Source organism: Rhinopithecus roxellana, chromosome 9 (assembly GCF_007565055.1).
Source record: "Rhinopithecus roxellana isolate Shanxi Qingling chromosome 9, ASM756505v1, whole genome shotgun sequence".
Classification (NCBI taxonomy): domain Eukaryota; kingdom Metazoa; phylum Chordata; class Mammalia; order Primates; family Cercopithecidae; genus Rhinopithecus; species Rhinopithecus roxellana.
In genome coordinates this window covers 126,760,107-126,786,199 of record NC_044557.1, presented here as the reverse complement: position 1 = coordinate 126,786,199, position 26,093 = coordinate 126,760,107, and the positions used below count along the sequence as shown (strand labels likewise).

Here is a 26,093-nt window from a genome sequence, read left to right as displayed (position 1 = left end):
TGCAGGCATTCTGGGGCTTTATGCCGGTGGAGGAAGCCTGGATGCAATGGCTCTTTGTATCTAGAATGAAAGTTAGCTAACAAAGCTGGAGGGAAGTCTTATGCTTTGAGGAGGTAATACAGGTTGAGCATCCCTAGTCCAAGAATCAGAAATGATCCAAAATCTGAAGCTTTTTGAGTGTTGTCATGATTTCAGATTAGTGATGCTCAGTGAATAAATAGCAATACAATGCAAATATTCCAAGATCTGAGGAAATTCAAAATCTGAAACATTTCCAATCCCTAGCATTTCAGAGAAGGGATGCTCAACCTGCACCTGCACTTGCTTGAGTCAGTTACCCTGCCTGCTCCCGTGCGCAGCGCCGTATGTTCCCCGGGGCACGCTCTGCAGTCTGCAAGGCTCTGGAGAAGAAAGGTGTGGCTGCGCTTCCTGGCAGTGAGCACTTCATCTCTGCCGTTGGAATAGCCTGTGTTTGATTCTACTCTTATGTCTAAGTACATCTCTTTAGGTTTCTAGCCTTGGAACCATGCTTGACTGTGGAATGGGGTACATAACTGATTTGTTTTTAAGGTGTTATTTCTACCTCTTCATGTATAATTGGTGCAAACCATTTCTGATATTCTTTAGAACACATGTGTCTTCTTGAAACTCCCACTTTTAAGACGAGCGATGAGTGTGTTTTTGTGTGGCTCAGATATGTAGGTGATATATCAGGGAGAAACCTGTGTATGCAGCACCCTCCCCCAACCACCCAATTTCAAGCCCAGCTTTTGTGACTCAATTATCAATAATTAGCCTCCTGAGTAGCTGGGACTACAGGCCACAATTGTATTGTTTATATTCAACAAAGAAATATTTACCGAATATTTAATTGAGAAAATAAGGCATAAGCAGGGAAAGATAGTTCACAATGTAAAGTAAGTTTCAAAAGAGGCCTACCATGTAGCATGGTGTTTAAGGCTATAAGAGATTGGAATTGGATCTGGGTTTAGATCTTAGTTCTGAGACTTACGGGTGGTGGGACCTCAGCAAGTAACTTAACCTTTATGAGCTCCCAATTTTCCTTACAAAACTCTTTATACGGTTGTTGTAGGAGCTAAATGGGATATCATCTGAATCATGCCTAGTGAATTATAACTGAATCATAGAGTAAGATAAAACATCTTCAAATAAAACATCTTCAAAATTCATCATGGTGCAGGAGGATGTCCTTGTTAACATGGCATGCTGGATGCAGGGCAACAAGTCTAGAGCGCCTTAAATTTTCTGTGATTAGAGGATAAGTGATCCCAGATCCTGGAATGGTGTTAAGATTGTTGAAAGAAGCAAGGTGACTTTAGTGTGGGAATAAGGAGGATGTGAGGAACAGAGGGGAAGCCAGGGGCCAGGCCAGCAGGCACATCACTTTGTCAGTTCAGTAGGAGAGTTCACACTGGCCCCGCTACAAGTAGATCTAGTTACCAAATGGCCAACTACTCATCATCAACTGAAGATGATGGAGAAATAATTACAATCCATGATGTGGCCAAAGTACACAGAGGACAGTATAGGAGCAGAAGCAAAGCTTAACAGACTAGGGGGTCAAAGAGGGCTCCTTCAGGTGGAAACATAAGCTAAGCCTTAAAGAACAAATCAGTGATATTAGAAAGAGAAGCAATCTTTTACCAAGCAGCAGACTCAGCATGCTGAAGAAATCAAAACACAGGAACATTGAACACCACTGGACTCTCCAAGGCAGTATTTTCCCAGTGGGGTTCTCCTTTTCCTCAGTGTGAAAAGAGAGATTCCAAAGCTGTCCTTGACTCTAACCCTGACCTGCCACACCTGCCACACCTGCATCATCTTCTTGGCTAACACTGAGCCAGATTTCACGTGGTGAGAACTGTTCTGAAATGTTGTCTTAGAGTCCTGACCACGAAGCTCTTAAGAGTAGTAATATTACCTTCAGCCCTGAGCTGGCTTCTCAGATTTCCACTAGACTGGTTCCACAGCCAGTGCTCTGTAGGGTAGGGACTTCCCCGTCCCTCTCACATATACTTGCACTGAAACGAATTGCTCACTCCAGCCGTATAGGTCTAGCCTCCACAAATAGATAGCTTAACAGGTAGGCTCTCATTAGACTTTAGTAGAAACATTCATGGATACCAAAAACTGTGTTTCAGTGGCTCTCAAATCTAATGTATTGACACTGGGCATGGTGGCTCATGCCTGTAATCTCGGCTACTGGGGAGGCCAAGGCAGGAGGATCAGCTCAGCCCAGGAATTTGAGATCAGCCTGGGTAACATAGCGAGACCCCTATTTGTATTAAAATATAAATACATGTAATTTATCATCAGAATCTATAGATAATTTTTTTTTTTTTTTGAGATGGAGTCTCACTCTGTCACCCAGTGCAGTGATGCAATCTCGGCTCACTGTGACCTCCACCTCCTGGGTTTAAATGATTCTCCTGCCTCAGCCTTCTGAGTAGCTGGGATTACAGGCATGCATCACCACACCTGGCTAATATTTTTGTATTTTTAGTAACGATGGGGTTTCACCATGTTGGCCGGGCTGGTCTCGAATTCCTGACCTCAAGTGATCCACCCACCTCAGCCCCGCAAAGTATTAAGATTGCAGGCATGAGCCACTGCGCGTGGCCATATCTATAGATGAATTTTTAATGCAGAGTCCCAGACTCCTCAGAGATTCTAGGGGGTGGAGCTGGGCCTGTGTTAAAGAAAAAAATTCATTTAAAAAATTAAATTAAAAAGACAAATTCCCAGAGGTAACTGTGATCCTCAGACGGATCTGGAAACCTTGACTGAGAGGTCCCCACTGGGCCATCAGCCATCACCATGGACCTTACTGATGGAATCTGACCCATGAGGTTCTTTTTCCTGAGAATCAGTTCTGAAAGATGCTAATTCTTCTGAGCACATCTCTTGAGTGGCAGTGATGAGTGTGCCCTCCCAGTGACAGTGACATTTCTCCTTCCAGCCTGGCAGTGAGAGCCAGTCAGCAGAGAGAGGCATGAGCTGCATGTATGTGAGGCTGCCTAGAGGAGATAAGGCAGAGCAGCCCCAAGGCCTCTCCAGTTCCTGAGGCCATGCTGCACATGGCCACACTCCTCTCCTTGCTTCCATGAGAAGCTCCTTTATTTCTACGACAAATTCCCCTCTCGGGCTAAGGCCAGCACAAGTTGGTTTCTGTTACTTGCAATTAAAGAGCCCAGTGACTACGACTGTTACTCAAATAGCATCCCTAAAGAACAATGAAGGGACACACTTTAAACATGCTAGTTTTGAAATATCAACTTTCTCTCCAAACAACTCTGGAAATGAGCTCTTGCTCAGGGAGGAAAAAACGAAAACACTTCTACTGTTGAGTTGTTTATGCAGCTATTAGCTTGGTCCAAAGAATATCCCCTTATGAAAAAAGAAATTCAAGATGCTGTATTGATTGGAAGAAATGAAGCAGTGGAAACTCCACTCTCACAAGCAGGGCCCACATCGGCCTCCCCTCGGGAAGAGGAAATACAGTCAGTTTTGTGGCACAGGTGAGCTCCAGGCAGAGCCAATTTCACTCACGCTGATTGCAGCCTGCACCTTCTGCCTCACCCTCGTAATCAGCCAGAGGCTGGCAGAGGTCTGTGAACTGGGCTGAGAGTTTTGACCTGTTAGGTTTTAGCATATGGCAGAAACAATCAACACTGCCCAAGAAACGAATAAAGCACAGCTGTTCCCAAAAGGGAAAACAGACAAGCTGCTCTTTCCCAGAAGGAGCACTCCTTGCCAAACCAGCATGTCCCGAGGGTCTTCCTGCACAGGGCACTTAGATATTCACCTACTTAGGAAACACGTTCAGGCCTCTAGCCACCATCCCACACCTAAAAACCAAACAGAGTCATTCATCCAGCTGGGGACTGGGAGTTTATAGCAATGCCTTTCGGGTGGGTTGGTGAGCTCAGCTAGTGGTGGCTTACTCCACTCATCAGCCTGCGGCCAGAAAGCCACTTAGGCCAAGTAGCCCTGCTCTGCTCACTCCTGTGGCCACAGAGTGGTCCCTGGGCCTAGCCAGTCAGCTGGCTGGCAGATGCTTGCCACCACGAGATGGGAAATGGGCTGCAGAAGTTCTGAAGCAGAAAATGTCACCTGACCCGCCTGAGCAACATAGCAAGACCTCGTCTCTATAAAAAATGTTTTAAAAATTAGTCAGGCTAATTTTTACATGCCTGTACTACAGGTACACATCTGTAGTCCCAGCTACTCAGGAGGCTGAGGTGGGAGGATGGCTTGAGCCCAGGAGTTTGAGGCTGCAGTGAGCTGTGATTGCACCGCTGCACTCCAGCCCGGGCAACAGAGCGAGACCCTGTCTCTTAAAAAGAAAGAAAGGGAGAGAGTGGGGCTTGCGTCTGTCCCTACCCTCCCCTTGAAACAGAGCAGTTCTGCCTTTACCTGTTTATTAATTGGGCTTCCTATCATTTTGTTTGAAGACGGATTCATAACTGCTAATACTAATTGCTCACGCTGTGTGTTGGGGTGCACGAGTGCACACACGCCCACCAGGCACCATGCCAGGTGTTCCAGATGCCTTGGCCTGATCTCTTCAAACAAGTCCAAGAGGGAGATTCTGTTGTTATGTCCACAGCACAGCCGAGGAAACGGAAGTCAACTATCTTGTCCAAGGCCACAAAGCCAGTGAGTGGGAAAGCCAGGAATTGAAGCTAGGTCCCTCAGACTCTGCAGCCTTTCCTGCCATTGGCCTCTGGGAAGGAGCCACAACTGCCTGAGTGAAGAAAGCAAAGCCCAGTCTTTCTCTAAAGCAACTGTTCTCCTCCTTGTCTGCATACTGGAGTCACCGAGGAAGCTGCGACCAGTGCAGACGCTGGGCTGTCACCTCTGGAGGCACTGATTTGCTTCATCGATCTGAGAGCAGCTTGGGCATAGGGATTTGTTTTTTTAAAGATTGAAAATCACTGCATTAGAGAAGCAGTGATGGGAATTCAATAATTAGAATTACATGTCAGCACTGATGTGAGGGTTCAAGACAGGAATTTCCCTCCTGGCACATTACTCAACTGATGGTTTAAAAAGTGTCCTTAAGAAGAAGAAAGACAGCCAGACTCCTCCTGCAGCTCTGGTGGAAAATGGAGAAGACTTTTCCTTTCCTCCATCTCCCCCAGGGCCTGGTGGAGGGAGGCGTTGTCCAGCTGTAAACTGTGTGCACCAGGCGGTCACTGGTCACTTTTCTGGTGGGGCCAGCAGATAACAGTTGATGTGTGAAGGAGGCAGGGAAGGACACGGGAAGAAGGTCCAGTGGAAATCAAAGCCCACTGTCATAATTCTGTCCTTTTTTTGAGACAGAATCTTGCTCTGTTGTCCAGGCTGGAGTGCAGTGGTGCAATCAGAGTTCACTGCAGCCTCAACCTCCTTAGCTCAGGTGATCCTCCCGCCTCAGCCTCCCAAGTAGCTGGGACCACAGGTACGTGCCCCTGGCTAATTACTATTTTTATTATTATTATTAGTGGAGATGGGGTCTTGCTATGTTGCCCAGGCTGGTCTTGAACTCCTGGGTTCAAAAAGCCTCTCACCTCGGTCTCCCAAAGTGCTGGGATTACAGGCATGAGCCATCACACTCAGCCATCATTCTGTTCTTTATGCACCCAGTCCAGGACCAAGATAGGTGGAGGTGAGTGAGATGTAAACTCAGCCATCAACATAAATAATGTTTGAATGCCATCTTTACAAAGGGCAGCAGGGCACAGTGGCTCACGCCTCTAATCCCAGCACTTGGAAGGCCGAAGTGGGTGGATCACCTGAGGTCAGGAGTTCGACACCAGCCTGGCCAACATAGTGAAACCCTGTCGCTACTAAAAATGCTGGGTGTAGTGGCAGGAGCCTGTAATCCTAGCTACTCAGGAGACTGAGGTAAAAGAATCACTTGAACTGAGGAGGCAAAGGTTGCAGTGAGCCAAGATCGCGCCACTGTACTCCAGCCTGGGTGACAGAGCGAGATTCAGTCTCCAAAAAAAAGGGCAAAATTAATGCAAAAACATTCATGGTGAAAAAAATGTCAATGTCAAGTGTTGAAATATGGATAGCATCCGACAGGGCTGAGGTTGGGGTGAGGGGAGTGAGGTGAGTCCTGCAAGTAGATCTTTGGATCCTGTCTTCATTTGAATTTTGTGGATTTTTTGGCATTAATTTTAATTTTAAAAAATATTGCATGAAAATATTATTTTTCTTAAATTGTGTGCCCAACTGTAAAGGATTTAAACAACTTTTGACTTTTTGATCCTTCTGTATTGAGGGAGGGGATGTCTCAGAAGCACACCGTTTGAAAAGTAGCAGAATACTAGGCCTCCTCCTGTAGCCCCCACAACCCCACCTCCCCTCAAAAAAAAAGAATACTAGGGCTCCCAAAGGCCGGATGGGATTTCTGTATCAAAGAGAAGACGTCAATGGAGAGATAACCTAGTCGTTCAGAGGCTGCAGGTGAGGAGAGAGGGACGGTGGACAGCCATGCCCAGAGAAGGCAAATTGAGTGCATGGCCATCAGCCCATGGCAAGCGGCAGCCTGCAGAGTTCCTGTCTCTGTTGATTCCCTTGGCTGGGATAAGTTCTAGACCTGAACACATACCTCCCCATCATACAGGATTACTCACTGTTACCTTGATAAATTAACCTGTTTAAACTTCGGCTCCCTCGTCTGTAAGATAGAGCTAATACCATACCCCTCACAGTGATGTGTTAAGGATAAACAAGGTAGAATGTATGTAAAGCACTTTACAGAGTGCCTGGTACATTCTAAGTGCTAAAAAAAAAAAAAAAAGACAGTTATTTTCACCTTACTATTAGATTTTCTAGGTCAAGGCTGGGTGCAGTGGCTCACGCCTGTAATTCTATCTCTTTGGGAGGTGGAGGCGGGCAGATCACCTGAGGTCAGGAGTTCAAGACCACCCTGGCCAACATGGTGAAACCCCGTCTCTACTGAAAATACAAAATTAGCCGGGCGTGGTGGTGCATGCCTGTAATCCCAGCTACTTGGGAGGCTGAGGCAGGAGAATCACTTGAACCTAGGAGGTCGAGGTTGCAGTGAGCTGAGATCGTGCCATTACACTCCAGCCTGGGCAACAAGAGTGAAACTCCGTCTCAAAGAAACAAAAAAACAAAAAACAAAGATTTTCTAGGTCTGTTCTTGTCTGAGTCCTCACATTTCACTGCTCACTGATAAGTCACCAGAGGTTAGGCCAAGCCAGTGAGCTTTGATGCTTATTAGTATAAAATCTGGGTAATTGTCACTAAAATGAGCCAGAGTTACGGAAGGAATGGAGAAGCCTGGATTCTGGTCTCAGCTTCAGGACTTGTTAGCTGTTGGAACTTAGGTCTATCCCATCACAACTCTGGGCCTCTTCCTTCTTTATGCAATAAGAATAGCAATATCATTCCCATTGCTCTTCTGTTGTGGAGATCAAAGAGATAATAAGGGTGCAAAAGTGACTCAGGGCAGCACCTTTGGATGGAAATGAGCTTTGTTAGGGCATTGTTCTTTCAGTGGGCTCATTTCTTTGCCTGGGCTGGTTCATCTGATTTTGATACTGAACTTTAATGATCTTTGGAGGTGAATTCTTTCTTCTGGACTTTAAAATGATAGCAGAAAGAATTAGCTGAAAGTAACAAAACTTGGACTATGGAATGAACTGTAGTTATTGTCTAAATTACTATTTAAAGTGGGTATGATAGATATTAGTTCTGGTATTAATTATATTGCTTTCCCATAGGGAATTAGAGGCATTTAAATATATATAATATATTATATATATATATGAAAAGGAGTTTATTTCTTACAGTATGGTGGCTGAGAAGCCCACAGTTGAGGGACTGCGTCTGATGAGGGCCTTGTTGCTGGTGGGGACTCTGTGGAGTCCTGAGGTGGCTCAGGGCATCACATGGTGAGGGGCTGAGATTGTTAACATGCTCAAATTGGAGGTGTTTTTAAGAAGCATAACTAAGGGCTGGGCGTGGTGGCTCATGCCTGTAATCTCAGCACTTTGGAAGGCTGAGGCGAGCAGATCGCTTGAGGTCAGGAGCTCGAGACCAGCCCAGCCAACATGGTGAAACTTAACATCTCTACTAAAAACACAAAAATTAGCTGAGCGTGGTAGCGTGCGCCTGTAGTTCCAGCTACTTGGGAGGCTGAGGTGGAAGGATCACTTGAACCCAGGAGGCAGAGGTTGCAGTGAGCCGAGACTGCGCCACTGTACTCCAGTCTGGGTGACAGAGTTGAGACCCTGTCTCAAAGAAAAAAAAAAAAAAAGAAGCACAACTAAGGGAAGTGCCTTCCTCTTGATCCTGCCTAGAATCACTTCTTTTGGTTTTCTGAGTTTGTACATTTAGATCTTTGTAAGTGTCCTATGTAGTTATACATTTTCCTGAAGTATAAGTTTGAATGATCACTTCATTTTCTCAAGTGAATGCACTCACTTATGAGAATTTTCAGTCATTTTGACCCTAATTGCTTAAAATTCAGACTGTAGCTGCAGAGTCATTTTCTCGCCATCCTTAGAGAGTGAGTATGGTGTAAGGATTGAGACCCCAGACTCAGATGCCATGCCACTAAATAAGTGACCTTGCTCTGTTAAACAGGGGCATGCCAGCCCAGGTCTCATAGGGTCATAGTGAGAAATGAAAGAATTAATGTTTATAAAGTGCTTAAAATAGTGCTTAGGGAATAATAACCGCTCAATAAATGTTGGCCATTATTGTATTGACCCTATTTGTGTTAGCTCTTGTTACACTGGTCTGCACAAGGCTACAACTTGGGGCTTGTTCTCTATGGGACGTTCTCTGTGAGTTTCAGCTACTGCTCCTAGTACCCTTCCTGGCAGTGTTTTTGTCTCTCTCTGTGTTCTGTTTCTCTGCTTTCTTCCATTCTTCCGTGTCCATGTATAGGATTAGATAGACTCCGCCCCCCCCCCCCCCAATAAATCCTCTTTAAGCAAAATTGAGTCAGGTGTCTCTTGCTACCAAAAGAACTGGACAAACTCCACTAGTGTGAGAACAGTCACCTTCTATTCGTGTGCTAATTGGTTGAACTCTCCTAGAGTACTGAGTCTTCTGGGATTCTGGCAATGTACTGTCACTGACACCAGCAGCATTCTGGGTAAGCAGCATATACCACTATTATCAGTGAACGAGTCAAGGAACACGTTAAGTGCACGTATATGAAGGGCCATCTTTTGCACACAGAACTGAGGCACAGTTGGCAAGGAGGTTAAATATGTTAGCTTCAGGATACATTTAGGGAAACTGCAATAAAGAGATTTACCCAGAAAACACATTTCAGAACTATGGTATAATAAAAAATAGGTCTGGTCTTTATCCCTGACTCCTGGCACTAAGCATCAAAGACCCTTGGAAATTTCCGAGTGGTTGGAATGTCTTTTGTTATTCATTAATCCTTTCTGATCATAACTAAGTTTATGCTATTGAGGCGAGTCAGGGTGGGTCCTTAAACAGTTTCAAGAGAGAGGCTGGCCACACTACAAAGACCAAGTTTATGATTAGAGGGTGGGAACTTTGGGCTCCACCCCTCAACTGCTGGAGAGAAGAGGAGAACTGGAGATTGAGTTCAATCACTAGTGGCTAATGATTTATTTGTTTGTTGGTTTGTTTGTTTCTGTTTGAGACAGAGTCTTGCTCTGTCACCCAGGCTGGAGTGCAATGGCACAATCTCAGCACACTGCAACCTCTGCCTCCTGGGTTCAAGCGGTTCCCCTGCCTCAGCCTCCCGAGTAGCTGGGATCACAGGCACGCACCACCACACCTGACTAATTTTTGTATTTTTAGTAGAGTTGGGGTTTCGCCATGATGGCCACGCTGGTCTCGAACTCCTGACCGCAAGTGATCCGCCTGCCTTGGCCTCCCAAAGTACTGGGATTATAGGCGAGAGCCACCGCACCCAGCCAATGGCTAATGATTTAACTGATCTTGCCTAAGTCATAACGCCTCAATAAAAACTGTTGAGCAACAAGCTTCCAGGAGCTTCTGGGTTGGTGAGCTCATGATGTCCTGTGAGGATGGCATGCCCAGAGAGGGAACGGAAGCGCCACACCCCAGCCACTAGCCCCATACCTCATCCTATGCGTCTTCCATTTGGCTGTTCTTGAGTCGTATCCTTTATAGGAAACTGTATGTGAATCATCAATACAGTGCTTTGTTGAGTTCTATGAGTCACTCTAGTCTATTAATGAACCTGAAGCAGTCATGGAAACTCCTGAATTTACAGTCAGCCAGGTAGAAGTGCAGGTAGCCTGGGGACCCCACTGGCCCTGGACGTTTTATGGAACTGAGCCCTTAATTTGTGGGATATGACGGTAACTCCAGATAGTACCAGAACTGAACTGTAGGACACCCAGTGAATGTTAGAGAATTGATGTTGAAACCATAAGAACTTTGGAGGAACTGATTGTAAGAATTCTCTTCTGAAAAGTAGCCAAGTCCTCTATTGCCTCCAGAGAACCACGCTGAAATCATTGATAACAGAGTATAGTATTCTTTTTCTCTGCTTTCTTCCTTTCTTTGGTGGTATTCAACAGATTGTTTGGAAGTGAAAGGAAATATATCTGTGATAGGTGGCTAAACCACACCCTGCGGCACTCAGAGTTCTAAGGCCTGATAGGCTACGGGGTGTGATAACCAACTCCCATTTCCACATTCACATATGAAGTTGATCAGATTTGTGATTTATTCTGCTGAAATTCCCCACAGCTGGTCCAACTCTCGTACCATATAAAAGTAACATCATGGGATTGAGTACATCAAAGGTGATATAAACTGTAGTGGGAATGGTGTTTTAGAGCACATTTTAAATAACCTATTTTCGGACTTATCTGTATGGCGGGCTCCCATTAGAAAACAGTTGTGAGGGCTAAATGATCCCCATCAAAATACATCAGTTATGTACCCATTTAATCCTATTCTGTTGCACTTTTTTTGTAGGATTCAGCTTTCCTTTTCTACAAATACATTTCTTCTCTTTTTTATACTTCTGTTCTTACATTTTTGTTTTTATTCATTATGTAATTGAAGTGAGGATTGTAGGGTCAGAAAGGGGGTGGTCCCTTTCCTCCCCATGGTAAGGCTTATGGCTGACACCCCTACAACAAAAGACAGGTTACCAAGAAAACAGCACAACAAATGTATTTGATCATAGTTTTATGTGGCACAAGAGGCTTCAGGATAAAGACCCAAAGACCCAGAGTAACCTATCCATGTTTACATTTAGGGTCAAGGAAGCAAGCACAGCCATGTAGAAATGTGATTGAGCCAGGCACCATGGCCACACCTGTAATCCCAGCACTTTGGGAGGCCAAGGGGGGTGGATCACTTGAGGCCAGGAGTTTGAGACCAGGCTGGCCAACATGGCAAATCTCCATTTCTACTAAAAATACAGAAATTAGCCAGGCGCGGTGGCGGCGGGCAACTGTAATCCCAGCTACTCAGGAGGCTGAAGCAGGAGAATCGCTTGAACCCGGGATGTCCAGGCTGCAGTGAGCGGAGATCGCGCCATTGCACTCCAGCCTGGGTGACAAAGCAAGACTCTGTCTCAAAAATAAATAATAAATAAATAAATAAAAGAAACACGTAGTAAATAGAAATGTGATTAGACAAAAAGGGTATAAACTGTTAAAAGAAAAACTTCAGCTGAATTAAATTTCACGGAGTTTAATTGAGTAAACAACAATTCGCGAATCAGTAGCCGCCTGAGCCAGAGGAGGCTCAGAGACTCCAGCACAGCCCCGTGGTGGAACATTTGTGGACAGAAAAAAGAAAGTGACATACAGAAAATGGAAGTGAGGCACAGAGACAGGAAGATTGGTTATAGCTTAGTGTTTGCCTTATTTGAATGCAATTTAAACGGTTGGCCACATTTGATTGGCCAAAACTCGGTGATTGGCACAAGAGTAAACTACAGTCTGTTTACAACTCCATTCAGGTATAGTTCGTGAGGTACTTTAGGTCAAACTTAAAATATGTAAGGAGAGGCCAGGCGCGGTGGCTCAAGCCTGTAATCCCAGCACTTTGGGAGGCCGACGGGCAGATCACGAGGTCAGGAGATCGAGACCATCCTGGCTAACATGGTGAAACCCTGTCTCTATTTAAAAAAACACAAAAAACTAGCCGGGCGAGGTGGGGGGCGCCTGTAGTCCCAGCTACTCCGGAGGCTGAGGCAGGAGAATGGCATAAACCCGGGAGGCGGAGCTTGCAGTGAGCGGAGATCCGGCCACTGCACTCCAGCCTGGGCGACAGAGCAAGACTCCGTCTCAAAAAAAAAATATGTAAGGAGAGAGCCTTAGGAGACTTGATTTAACAGAGCTGATGGTAATAAACTGAATGGGGAAACCTAGCCAGGCTTGCCTGTTCAGATTCTTGTTGGCCTCTGGGTTGCAGCATTTCTTCTTCCTTGGTGTAGGGCAGGACCCCCTCTGGAATGAGGGGCTTTATTTATGACCAGCTGATACACTGAAATGTTGCCCAGGCTGGAGTGCAGTGGTGGGATCTTGGCTCACTGCAACCTCTGCCTCCCTGGTTCAAGCCATTCTGGTGCCTCAACCTCCCAAGTAGCTGGGATTGCAGGTGCCCGCCACCATGCCTGGCTAATTTTTTGTATTTTTAATACAGATGGGGTTTTGCCATGTTGGCCAGGCTGGTCTTGAACTGGCCTCAAGTGATCCTCCCTCGTCAGCCTCCCAAAGCCCTGGGATTACAGGCATGAGCCACCATGCCTGGTCAAGAGAGGAATATTTTTAAGGCTTTGAGGGAAGGGGTTCTGGTTTCTATGGCCCGCCTTGGGGAAGAGGAATACCAGTTTCTATGGCTTGCCTCAGGGAAGAATGAGGGACAAGAGATAGAAAGGCAGGGGAAGGTCAGAGAAAAACTTCACTCCTAAGGCCTTCACTTTGGGGCATCACTTTCTGAGCTCCAACATTGTTACTCTGGATCCTAATTCATACACGTTCCTCAGAAGCTCTTAGATCTCACAGGGTGCCTATGTGCTGTGGGTTCCTGGAGCTTAGAGGAGGCATCGTGAAGAAGAGTTTGGAAATGGAAAGGTTTTGGGGCCTTGGAGCTGTGATCCCCAGCTCCGCTGGAAGCGGAAGGCACTGTCTCCGGGGATTTGGGATCAGATGGATGGGGCACTCCCTGAAGTCCGAGAATGCAGGAGCACCAGCTCTGTCCTGCTCCTACCTCTGTTGCTATTTGACCTTTTTCCCCTGATCTGTTGGGGTAAGGGGTTATATAGCATCACATTAGGACTTTCCTACATTGTTAAACTATTAATGAGTCACTAAAAACAGGATCGAGTTAATGAGCCATGTATAGTTCGCTTAACCATGTTCTTTTGGCCAGTCATATAGGTTGCTTTCAAGTTTGGCTTTTATAAAGGCATCTGTAAATAAAATATTTGTCCATAAAGATGTTTCCAAATTTAGGGTAAATTCCCACAAATTAATTCCTGAACATCTTAAAGCTTCGGGTCCATTTTTCAAATAACTTCGCAAAGGGCTCTGTTTTCTAAAAGGCAAGGTCTAAAGGTGCATTTTTTTTCGTTCCTTTGCCAGCATTATTATAGTTTTTAAAAACTTTTACCAACGTAATAGCTGGAAAATGGTTGTATTGATTTGATAAATACTTCCCTGATTATTTTTGATGTAATCAAACACTTTGGATTACCCGTCCATTTTGACTATCCCGTCAATTTCACAGGAACACTTTCCCCATGTAATTGTCTGTTGGTTTTTTGAGACAAAGTGTTGCTCTGCACCCAGACTGGAGTGCCATGGTGAGATCTTGGCTCACTGTAACCTCTGTCTTCCGAGTTCAAGTGATTCTTCTTCCTCAGCCTCCTGAGTAGCTGGAACTACAGGGGGTACCACCATACCTGGCTAATTTTTGTGTTTTTTATAGAGATGGGATTTTGCCATGTTGGCCAGACTGATCTCAAACTCCTGACCTCAAGTGATCTGCCTGCCTCGGCCTCCCAAAGTGCTAGGATTACAAGCCTGAGCCACCACACCAGCCTGTTTTTTTTTGTTTTTTGTTTTGTTTTGTTTTATTTGAGACAGGGTCTCACTCTGTCGCCCAGGCTGGAGTATGGTGGTACAATCACTGCTCACTGTAGCCTTGACCTCTTGGGTTCAAGTGATCCTCCTGCCTCAGCCTCCCAAAGTGCTGGAATTACTGACGTGAGCCACTGTGCCTGGTTCCTGTGTACCTGTTAGCCACTTATTTTTTTCAGGTGCTTTGCCCAGCTCTGAGCCCTCATACAACTTGTAATTGCAGAATGAAACCCACCAGGGATTGGCAACAACTCCAATCACCACCTAGAAGACCCAGCATGTGGCTCACGGACTCCATCACTTTTGAGGTCCAAGTTTAGAAATCACAGTTGTTAACTAATTTGTGGTTTGCAAAACAAATGTTAGGCATCTAGTCATTTGCTGATTCATCAGATATTTTTTATGGGCTTTCTATGAGCCAGACACTGTTTTAGGCACAGTGAAAAAGACAAAAATTCCTCTTTTTATGGACTGTACATTCTAGTGAGGACAGGAAGAAAGTAAACATCATTAAGTCTGTTGTGAAATAAATTAAAAGATGTTCATTGCTTTAGGAAAATGAGCATCAAGGGTTGGGGGTGGTTTGGAGAAAACTGGAGGTTGAAACCTGCTGCAGATGTAAAGTGTGGTCAGGACAGAGCCCAGCAAGGAGGTGAGAGAGCCCTGGGAGCTGCCTGGGGACACTGCGTCTGGCAGAGGCACCAACCATGGGGAAGAACAGTAGGAAACCAGGATGTCCAAACCAGGGCAAGCAATCGGAGGAATAGGAGTTGATGTCAGAGAAGTCCAAGGGGTGGAACTCATAGGGTCTTGGGGGCCGTTGCAAGCATTTGAGCTTTCCTAAGGGTGAAATGGGAGGACCAGAACGTTTTCAGCCACAAGAGTGATGAGATCTGTCTGGCGTTTGCAAAGAGTAGCTCTGGCTGGCTGCTGCACTCAAAACAGACTGCAGGGGGTCAAAGGCAGGAGCTGGAGGAGAGGGCGGAGCAGACAGACGGCTGCAAATTACCCAGAGCCCTCACGTGGCCCTGGAGCTGGTGAGTGAAAAGATCCAGGAATCCGGCAGAGCTGATGGGATTTCCTGATGGAGTGAATGTGCGCCGAGAGAAAGGGTGGAGCCACGGACAGTTTCTATTTAAGACCTCATAGGTTGCTCTGTGCCCCGTCGTCCCTTAACTAATGTCTGAGCATTTCCAGAGTTAAACCAGAAACACATTTACTCATGGGGCTTGCTTCAGGTATGAAGGGCATGATAACTAATCCTGCCATGAGAACTCAGAAGGGGCAACTCTTTTATCCATGTTAATGAGATGATGAATAAAAATGATAATGACATTGTGGCGTTTGGTCCATTCTTTGATGATCTTCATATATTCCTGTTGAACATTTTTTTCTCTGCATGTTTAGAGAAACTTCTCTAGTAGTGAACTATAGAAATGATCCCTGAAAGTATTGTCTTCTGTTTAACTTTACTTAATTGAATTAGGATAGTTATTTCTATCTTGGCAACCACATGTGGATCTTATACAAGATTTATGCATGATATCTTTTTTGCTGTTGTTGTTAGAACAACTCAGCATAATAAAATTCCAGTTCATCGTTGGACAACATTGTTTCCCACATCCGTGAAATAGACCAAAAAAAAAAAAAAAATAGCAACTTCAAAGACAAATAAGTAAATAAATAAATACATCTTTTATCGTTAGCCTTTTTAACCGTCTCATACAAACCAACCATCTATAGTACAGCTAAATGCATGTACAAAAAAAGTTAGTGGAATGCTCAGAATAAGATTGTTTAATTGTTTTTGCTTCTTTCTACGAGTTTTCTTTTGTCCTTTGAGGTGATAACGAACTTGGTCACACCACAAGTAAAGTCAGAAGTCGCACAGAAGATGCTCAGGAGGCTGGTTTGATCACTTGAGATCATTAAAAATGGCGGACTCTTGACAATATATGCAAAAATATAAAAGGAAACTCAAAAATACTAACAAATCTCTCTTTTAAAATTACTTTTTTTTTAAAAAAAAAAAGGCAGGGCCTTGGAAGTTTTGATTCTTTTTTCCTCTCCTGCTGCAAACTCAAGTTGTGGTTTTGGGCAGGGTGGTGGAGAGTGTGTCACCAGCAGGTGGCGCTATCTGCAGTGGCTGGGCCTCTCTCTCCAAGATGACCATGTCTAGTTTCTGAGACAGGAAGTGGAGGGTGAATAGGTCATGGCCACCTTTTTTTTCTTTGACTTTTCTGCTGTCTGGTTATCCTCATCTTCTGCTTCGCGATATCAACACCACCATCTTCTTTATCTTGCCACCAGGGGCCTTAGCTTCTTCATTCATCTCCACCCTCTTCCTCACCTCCACCTTCTTCCTCCTGCCCTTCCTCCCCACCTTCTTCCTCTTCTTTGTCCTCCTCATCGTCAGCCTCATCTCCCCATTTTCTTCACTGGGATTCCCACTAGCAGGGGCATCTCTTCCCCTTTCTCCACCTGCACAACTTGCTTCTTGTCCTTTAAGTGGTTGGTGGTCGTCTCAGAGTTAGTGTCCACAGATGGACGTCTGTGACACAGCAGGCTCCCCGATGATCCCATGTGTTGGATAACAAGAAAACAAGAGTTTGAGGACTCTGCCAATAAAATGGTCACAATGCAAAGATGGCTTTTCAGAGCAACCGGTGAACACCTGATGACTTTTGAAGTCGCCAACACTGGCAGTGATTTGATTTCGTGTTCACCTGGCCTTTGGGTTGTTGGGCACGGTGAAGGAGGGTGACAAATTACTGGCAGAAAGGAATCAGATGCATGACTTTGTGAAGATGTAGGATATTTTCAAGGAGTGTTCAGTTATGAGTACCAGTCATTGTTTTTAAAGGAAGGGATTTAACATTTTAAGTATTCTAGTTTCTTACCTGAAATTTAAAAGAAAGGAAGAAATAAGAGGTCTGGCAGACCCCACTGCAGAGAATAAAATGTGACAAGCGGGTGAGTTGAGAGGGAAACAGTTGGCTGGTTTATCTCTGTGGTGGCTTCTATTTTGGGAAAGTTGGTGATCACATTGCCTCGCTGTTCTGATGTTCTCAGTGGCCTCAGCTGAGCTGCAGTGGAGTGAGGGGTGAAGGAACCATGAACGGTGACAGCCATTCCAGCTGCCTTGCAATGTGGCAGATGGGAATAAATGCCCATGAACTGGGAGAAGATGTGATGGCTGCCCATTGCTGCATAAACCTGGCCAAGCCATTTTACGCTTCTAAGCCTCAGTAAAAGGGAAATCATTCTCATTGCCCTACCTATTTCTAAAAATTGCGTGAGTCTCCAAAATTGTGAGTGTTATGACATAAAATTGTTTTGTGAACACTAAAGACCTATACAAATGTAAGCCCCCATTGTTGATTTAGCTACAGGATATGTCATTCATACACATGAAGTATGTTATACTCAAAGACTGTATACACATTCCTGTATCAGCCTGAAATCTGTATTAAGTTTTCTAGATATCAAGAGTCCATTATTTTATGACTGGAATTTTCCTGCTCTATGCATTTGTTTATTATAAAGGTCATGGTGGGATTTCATTTTTAACCTATGTGTGCGCGAGTGTGTGTGTGTGTGTGCAATGTCAATAGTAGGAGGGAAAAAAGAAAGGTGACCCAGCCTGGGCAACATGGTGAAACCCCATCTTTACAAAAGATGCAAAAATTAGCTGGGCATGATGGCATGCACCTATTGTCCTTGCTACTGAGGAGACTTAGGTGAGAGGATCACTTGAGCCCAGGACCTCAAGGCTGCAGTGAGCCAAGATCACACCACTGCGCTCCAGCCTGAGCAACAGAGTGAGACCCTGTCTCAAAAAAAGAAAAAAAAAGGTGACAAGACCTTCCATAACATAGATAAGGCCTGACAGATGATCCAGTACAATCTCCTCAAGTTTTAAAGAAGCTGGTTTCCATGGTATTAACTGAATGATTTCAAGATTACACAGCTAGTCTGAGCAGAACCGGGACAGGTCTCCAAGTCAACAAACTCCTGCCCCAGCAGGTTTTTCTACCTCATTTTGCTTCTTTCACTTATTCTACAGTTTTCCCATACCTATGAGCATAGAGAGTTATGCTGCAAATACACACACACACACACACACATATATACACACAAGTTTTTTTTTTTGTTTGAGACAGAGTCTCGCTCTGTTGCCCAGGCTGGAGTGCAGTGGTGCTATCTCTGCTCACTGCAAGCTCCGCCTCCCAGGTTAACGCCATTCTCCTGCCTCAGCCTCCCGAATAGCTGGGACTACAGGTGCCCACCACCATGCCCGGCTAATTTTTTGCATTTTTTAGTAGAGACGGGTTTCATGTGTTAGCCAGGATGGTCTTGATCTCCTGACCTCATGATCCGCCCGCCTCAGCCTCCCAAAGTGCTGGGGTTACAGGCGTGAACCACCACACCTGGCCACACACAAATATTATATAACATTCTTCTCTCAACAGTCTCCTTCCCCCAAGCAAGAAGTTTCCACTAAACCTTGAACAATTTCACTCAAAGCTTTATGGCTAAAAACGTGGAGGAAGCAGAGAACATGTAGTTTCAGAGCAACATCTAATCCAGAATTGCTTTTCTCCTTGCCCTTAACTTCTTTTTAAATTCAAATTTTCTCAGATATATCTAAAATAGTATTATATACAGTTGACCTGAGACTGTCTCACATTTAAAGAAGCGTTTCTGGAAACCTCGCCCAACAACTTCTCTCGCACCTCATGTGGCTGTCCTGCCCTTGGGGAAAGTAGGTTGGGTTTCAGGGTTTGCTTTTAGTAGAGGCTCTCTTTCTTTCTCTCTTCTTTTAGGAGACAGGATCTCATTCTGTTACCCAGGCTGCAGTGCAGTGGCACGATCATAGCTCACTGCAGGCTGGAACCTCTGGGCTCAAGTGATCCTCCTGCCTCGGCCTCCTTTAGTAGCTGAAACTACAGGTGTGTGCCATGGCGCCTGGCTAGTGGCTCTCTTATGAATGCTGAGTGGAGGCTGGATTGTTGGGAGCACTGGCCATTCGCCACGGGTCTTTATTGAGCACCAAGCAAAGCAACCTTCTCCCTTGCCTTTCGGGTCCTCGTATCCATGCTTGCTTCTCTTCCTAGGATGCGTTGTGTCTGAATTTATCTTCTTTATCTGTATACATATGTATTGTCTTACTCTCTCTTCATTAGAATGTAAGCTTCCTGAGAGCAGAGAGCTGGCTTTTGTTGTTCACCTGCGTACCTTGAGTGACCGGACAGTGGTTGGCACGCTTTTTTAAATTTTTAAATTTTATTATTAGTTTTTGAGACAGGGTCTCTCTCTGCCATCCAGCCTGGAGTAGTAGTGCAATCATGGCTCACTGCAGCCTTGACTTCCCTGGCTCAAGCAATTCTCTTGCCTCAGCCCTCCGAGTAGCTGGGACTACAGGTGTGCACCACAACGCTCGGCTAATCTTTTTTATGAGGGTCTCGCTGTGTTGCTCAGGCTGGTCTCAAACTCCTGGGCTCAAGCCATCCTCCCACCTCGGCCTCCCAAAGTGCTAGGATTACAGGCATGAGCCACCACACCAGCCACTTTTAATATTTATTAAAAGGACAAAAGGATTGTGGGGTTAATGGGTTGAACATCTCGATCCATATTCTCAAATCACCTTCCCAAAATGTCAGAATTCACTCTCCCATTAGGAATGTCTAGGAGGATCTTTTCCCTTGAATCCTCTCTGAAGCTGAGTATGATAGTTTTTAAAATCCTTGTATGATAGGAAAAATTTTTAAAAGCACTCATATTTTAATGTACATTTCTTTGTTGCAATGTGTTTTAGATTGTTATTCCGACAGATTTTTAAAAGGTGTGGTAACATTCCGCTATATCAGTACCTCCTTGGTAATCTTCCCTGGCATTGCTGGATGGATTAGAGTGGACTGTATCACCCTGTCTTAGTTATGGGCATCAAACACGTATGAAAGTATTTTGAGAAGTATAAACAAGTTAGGCAATCAGAATGGTTTCTTTTGCTCAAGACGAGAGTATAGAAGACAATGATGTCACTCAAATAGCATTTTTAAATTACTCTAATGCTTGCCACCTAAGTGACAAGACCATTCATATCTCAGCATCGTGCAATATACATATGTAACAAACCGGTACATGTACCCGCTGAATCTGGAATAAAAGTTGAAATTATTAAATAAATAGATAAATAAAAAAAGTAAAGTACTACTTTACAAATGTGGGAGTAGGAAGAATCATAGAGAAGGAAATGATTATACTATTGAACATGTTATTTCCTCCCTGAGTGTTTTAACTATTTTAAGTCAACAGAGGAATTTTCAGGTTTAGAAAGTTGCTCCAGTCATTCTGAACATTGATTAGTTTTGCTTAATTTCAGAAAGACTATTATGGCCGGGTGGAGGTGGCTCATACCTGTAATCCCAGCACTTTGGGAGGCTGAAGTGGGTGGATCACCTGAGGTCAGGAGTTGGAGACTAGCCTGGCCAACATGGTGAAACCCTGTCTCTCCTAAATACAAAAATTAGCCTGGTGTGGTGGCAGGCACCTGTCATTCCAGCTACTCAGGAGGCTGAGGCAGGAGAATCACTTGAACCTGGGAGGCAGAGGTTGCAGTGAGCTGAGATTGCACCACTGCACTCCAACCTGGGTGACAGAGTGAGACTCTGTCTCAAAGAAAAAAACCAAAAAAACAAAAACACCAAACCAAAAGTAAAAAGACTCTTAAAGAAAAACAACAATAAAAAATAACTTATATGTATAAAAACGAAGTACTGTAAAGCAGGGTGTGGTGGTTCACAGCTATAATCCTAGCCCTTTGGGAGGCTGAGACCAGAGGATGGCTTGAGCCCAGGAGTTCAAGGCTGCAGTGAGCTACGATCCCACCACTGAGCTCCAGCCTGGGCAACAGAACAAGACCTTGTCTCAAGAAAAACAAAAAGGACTCTAAAGATACCTAGTTATATTTGGGACACATTGGCAGCTTCAGAACTACTAGTATGGAACAGAAAGGAAGAAACTGATTGACTCATTTCCCAGCTACTTATTATCCACGGAACATTCCTAATGAACACACACAGGACTCATTGCTCATAAGGATCCATTAGCCCACTTCAGCAGTGGAGCCCATCCTTGCAAATGCACACAGAAAGAGAACATTTGGCATCTGAAAGAATCTGGTTCAAGTCGCATGTCTATAGATCAAAGTAAAAATTTTAAAATACATTTTACTAAAGTTCCATGAACCCTGTTTATAACTTGGGGATGAATTCATTTGCAATCTCCTTTCTCCTCACCATTTTTGCAGCCCTTGTGTGCAGGGCCGGGCGGGGAATTGTGGTGGAGGCCCCGGGGTGGCAGGGTTGGGAGCTGGGACTGGGACTTCCAAGGGCACCCATGGCTGCTGTTACTCTGCTCCTCTGCAGAGACTGCAGTGAATGGGCTCTATCTTCTCTCCACCCAGTTCTTCTGGGTGTTTTGGTCTGTTGATTTTCCAGTTTCCCAAAGCAACATATCTTTCTTGGCCTGTTTGGAAAGAGAACTGTTGCTAAGGTTATTGAGCTCGCGAGGGGAACTTCTTGTGTTTACAGCTGTCTAACGCAGGGCAGTGTTCTAAGCAGACGATGGCATTGTTAGAGACACATACGAGGTCAGTTTTTCCTAACCACTGTGATAAATCTAATGATAACCAGTTAACTCGACAAAGCCATTTCTCAAAGCAGCTTCAGTGTTTGATTAACTACTTTGCCTTTTCTGGAATTTCTAGTCTAGCTATTACATTTGGAAGTAGAATGCACACCCATCACAAAATGCCTAACCTTTAAGCTCCCTCAGTGGAATTCAATATAATTAAAAGCAGCAAGTATTTAAATTTCTAGTAATGCCAGCTCTATGTGAGAAATTTGGGGAACATCCAAGAAATATAAGTCTTGTAAATGATGTCCTAATTACAAAAAGAAATAAAATCACCTTTTCCAATTTTCAGTTTCCAGTTCATTCATCTGAGGAATGTTTTCTCCAGATGGGACGGGATAATTGACTCCTTTAACACGGTACCCTATTCTGCAGGGAAACAGGAAAAGTCCTCCTGCAGCTCACTCTATGGCCGATGCCTTCCTTGAAAGAGTTCAAACGGTAACACCCTCATCACACCCTTAGTTTTTGAGCTCCAACAGGGCAAGGTGATTCAACTTTGGAAATAGAATGACAGAGAAAGACTGGGTGCAGTGGCTCATGCCTCTAATCCCAGCATTTTGGGAGACCAAGGTGGGAGGATTGCTTGAATCCAGGAGTTCAAGACCAGCTTGAGTGACACAGTGAGGCCTCGTCTCTGCAAAAGACAAACAAAATTAGCAAGCGTGGTGGGGCGTGCCTGTAGGCCCGCCTACGTGGGAGGCTGAGGTGGGAGGATCATTTGAACCTGGGAGGTCGAGGCTGCAGTGAGCGAAGATTGCACCATTGCATTCCAGCCTGGGTGACAGAGCAAGACCCTGTCACACACATACACACACGCAAAATGACAGAGAGGCAGAATTCTCCTGAGTGGAAATGAAATACCAGAATACCATGATTTAGTTTTCCTGTAGTTCTTTCCCAAGCATTTGATAATAGCTTTCCTTTTGGGGGGGTCAGTGACCTTTGACTTTACTTCATAGCCCTCTGAGGTTGGTATGTTGAGTCTTGTTTTCATACCACATTGACTCTCCTTTCTAGTGGCTTGAAAGTTTCTATTATTATTTTTAAAAGCTTTATTGATGTATAATTCACATACCATACAATTCACTCGTTTGAAGTGTACATTCCAATATTTTAAAGCCGATTCACAGCATATACGCCACCATTACCACAACCAATTTTAGGATAATTTTTTCTTTCTGTTTTTTACTGTGGGGGTTTTGCAGTGAAAACCAGATAACCTGCTAGACAAATTCCAGAAGAGCTTTAACACTCGATTTCAGAATATTTAATCACCTCAAAAAGAAACCTGAAGGATCTGTCTACTGCCGCCTCTATCTCTGTCCCCTCCAGCCCTCAGCAACAACTAATCTACGTTCTTCCTTTTCTTTTTTTTTTTTTTTTAAGTCTTTGAAGCCTTCATAAATCAGCCCTTTGATGTAAATCTCCATCTCACTCTGCCACTATTTTTGATCAATTCTTCACCAGAGCTTCATCTTGACGTGTGCTCTGCCCTTCCGCCGATGCCACTGCACTAAGGAACAGAGTGGCCCTCCGCCCCACTCCCGACAGAAGCAGCCTCAGAGAGAGAAGTGGAGGGTTCGGGTCAGCGTCAGCACCCAGTGTGCTCGGGTGACCTGCAGGTCTTGACTTAGCCTCGAGGACCTCCTCAGCCTCACACCCCGTCATTCAGTTCCACCTACAGGCGTGCACCTTTCGGCCTCCTCTGAAGTACAGAAACATTGTGTTGTCTAGCTGCTCGTTGTATTGTCGCTCTGTGGTTTTCTTTAATTTACACCCCTCTTCTACTCTGCTGGCCTTCAGGATATTTTTATGTTTGTTCACCACACTCATCAAGGGACAAATGCATAATCCTTCATCTGGCTTCTGCTGTCAGTCAGTTTCAGTCTTGGTTGCCTTCTCAGCCATAAACTTTATCACCCGTCCTCATGCCTTCGGCTTGGTCCTTGATTTTGGAAGCGCAGTGAATCAACGTTATTTATCTTTGCAGAAGGCAGTACCTTAACCACCACATAGTAGCATGCATCTGTCAAATCGTCCCAAAGATGTAAGGCACTATTTGTTATTGAAGTGGAGACGTCTTTATTGAAGGGCATTGTCCACTCTTAGTAAAGTATCTCAACTTATGATCCCAAATACTTCCAAGAAAGGTAAGCGTGAGAGAAGGCAGAGTTTGGGGTGTCTGTAGGGAGGTTACTCATGGACAGGTTAGCAAATAAAGCATTGTAAAGGAGATCAGTCAAGTAAGATTTTCATAAAATAACAAGTAGAATTTTGGTGATTTTTCTTTTGGTTTTCCAGTTCAATTTTTAACTGTTCCATATTCAAATATTGTTTTGAAGAGGCATTAACTCGGGCTTTTAAAAATGTTGCTGAATCAGTGTGCAGGAGGGAGAAAAATAATTTTAAAATGTCGCTGAAAAATTATATTCTTCTGGTATGAAATAATTATATTCTCCTGCTATGAAATAATTATATTCTTCTGATATTAGAAAGCCTCTTATTTCTTAAATAGGCTTAAACATATTTCAATTAATCTTTCTCTATGCAATCAGGACTCAAAAGACTGACATAAAACTACATAGAATCCAGTAGCGCCTTTTGTTTAGGGTCTTTTACTTATTCACAACTAACTTCATAAAAAAAGTCAAATCCTATGAAACACCTTATAAAACACCATTACTAAGTAAACATTGTACTTTATAAAAATTGTATTTATTATTTTTTAAATTTATTTTTTAATTTTTATGCTTTACGGAGGGCTTGCTATATTGCCCAAGCTGGTCTTGAACTCCCAGGCTCAAGCAATCTTCCTGCCTGGGCCTCCCAAAGTGCTGGGATTACAGGTGTATAAGCCACTGCACCCAGCCATATTTTTTGTGTGTGTTATTTTTTCGTTTTTGTTGTTTTTGAGACATGGTCTTGCTGTGTTGCCCATACTGGAGTACAGTGGTGCAATCTCAGCCCACTGCAACCTCCGCCTCCCAGGTTCAAGTGATTCTCCTGCCTCAGCCTCCCAAGTAGCCTGGATTACGGGGACTCGCCACCATGCCTGGCTAATTTTTTTTTTTTTTTCAGTAGAGATGAAGTTTCACCAAGTTGGCCAGGCTGGACTTTAACTCCTGACCTCAAGTGATCTGCCCTCCTCGGCCTCCCAAAGTGCTGGGATTATAGGCATGAGCCACCGCGCCTGATCCACATTTTTAAATTTAAATTTAAGTTTTTATTTTTGAGACAAGGTCTTCCTCTGTCACCCAGGCTGGAGTGCAGTGGCAAGAACATGGTTCACGGCAGCCTTGACCTCCTGGGCTCAAGCAATTCTCTGGTCTCAGCCTCCTGAGTAGCTGAGACTACAGGTACATACTATTATGCCCAGCTAATTTTTTGATTTTTTGTAGAGCTGAGATCTCACTTTGTTGCCCAGGCTGGTCTCAAACTCCTGGACTCAAGTGATCCTCCCACCTTGGGCTTCCAAAGTTGCTGGGATTACAGGCGTGAGCCACCGCACCTGGCCAGTATTTTATATTTATTGTGCCTGCATGTATATGGGAACTTCCTGTCATATTTCCTTTTTTAAAATTTCCAAATTCCTAAAACCTTAATTAATAGAGCACATCGTCCTCTTAGGTTGTCAGTCCTTCTAAGGGAAAAGCAGCATCTCCTGGTGTGGTCTGGTGTGGTTTTAATCTTCAGTGTCACAAGAGCAAGCCTGCTCCCACCAGCACCACAGTGAGGTGACACAGAAGAGCGCTGGGCACCACGTGTTTACTTGCATTCCTCTGGTCCCGTGGAAGCCCATTATTCCTTTCCTGAATCCTATCTGAGCCAAAGGCCCTATATGGCCAAGATTCCCTGTTCGGTGATGAAATGGCAGCACATGACATTCCTTCTAATGAGTCACAGTCAATAAAAAATGTTTTCTAAATGAATCTGAGTATGTCTCCACACCAAGCTACACAGAAGAAAAATCTTATCAAACCAAAACATCTTGTTTTATCAGCTGAGCCCAGACAGACCTTTTCACTTTTGCAAGCAAAGTGAAATTGTTTCCACACAAAGCAAAAACCCAGTCTGTCCTTCGTTTTCCTTGGATACATGTGTTATATGCTATGAGGAAATGAGGCAGACACATTTTGGGAAATATTTTCAGGGTTTGGAGACTGATGAGAGATTACTGAGGAGTTTGTGTACAATAATAACACAGCTAAAGACATTGACTTTTGAGAGCTTCCATGTAAACATTAGGTTAATATCACATGCTAAACATGGCTTTTTTTTTTCCAATGC

General features: G+C 44.3%; 1 protein-coding gene, 1 non-coding gene and 1 pseudogene across 3 annotated transcripts in view; 1 reads left to right on the top strand and 2 right to left on the bottom strand.

Annotated features, from left to right (window-relative positions):
- ERI1 (exoribonuclease 1) overlaps window positions 1-26,093 on the top strand; it is a 119,609-nt gene that overhangs the window by 41,109 nt on the left and 52,407 nt on the right. The gene's annotated exons all lie outside the window — the stretch shown is intronic.
- On the bottom strand, window positions 15,379-15,564 carry LOC115899856 (annotated as a pseudogene).
- On the bottom strand, window positions 22,999-23,060 carry LOC115899790. The gene has a single exon (XR_004059394.1). It is a non-coding gene; the product is annotated as a U7 small nuclear RNA (small nuclear RNA).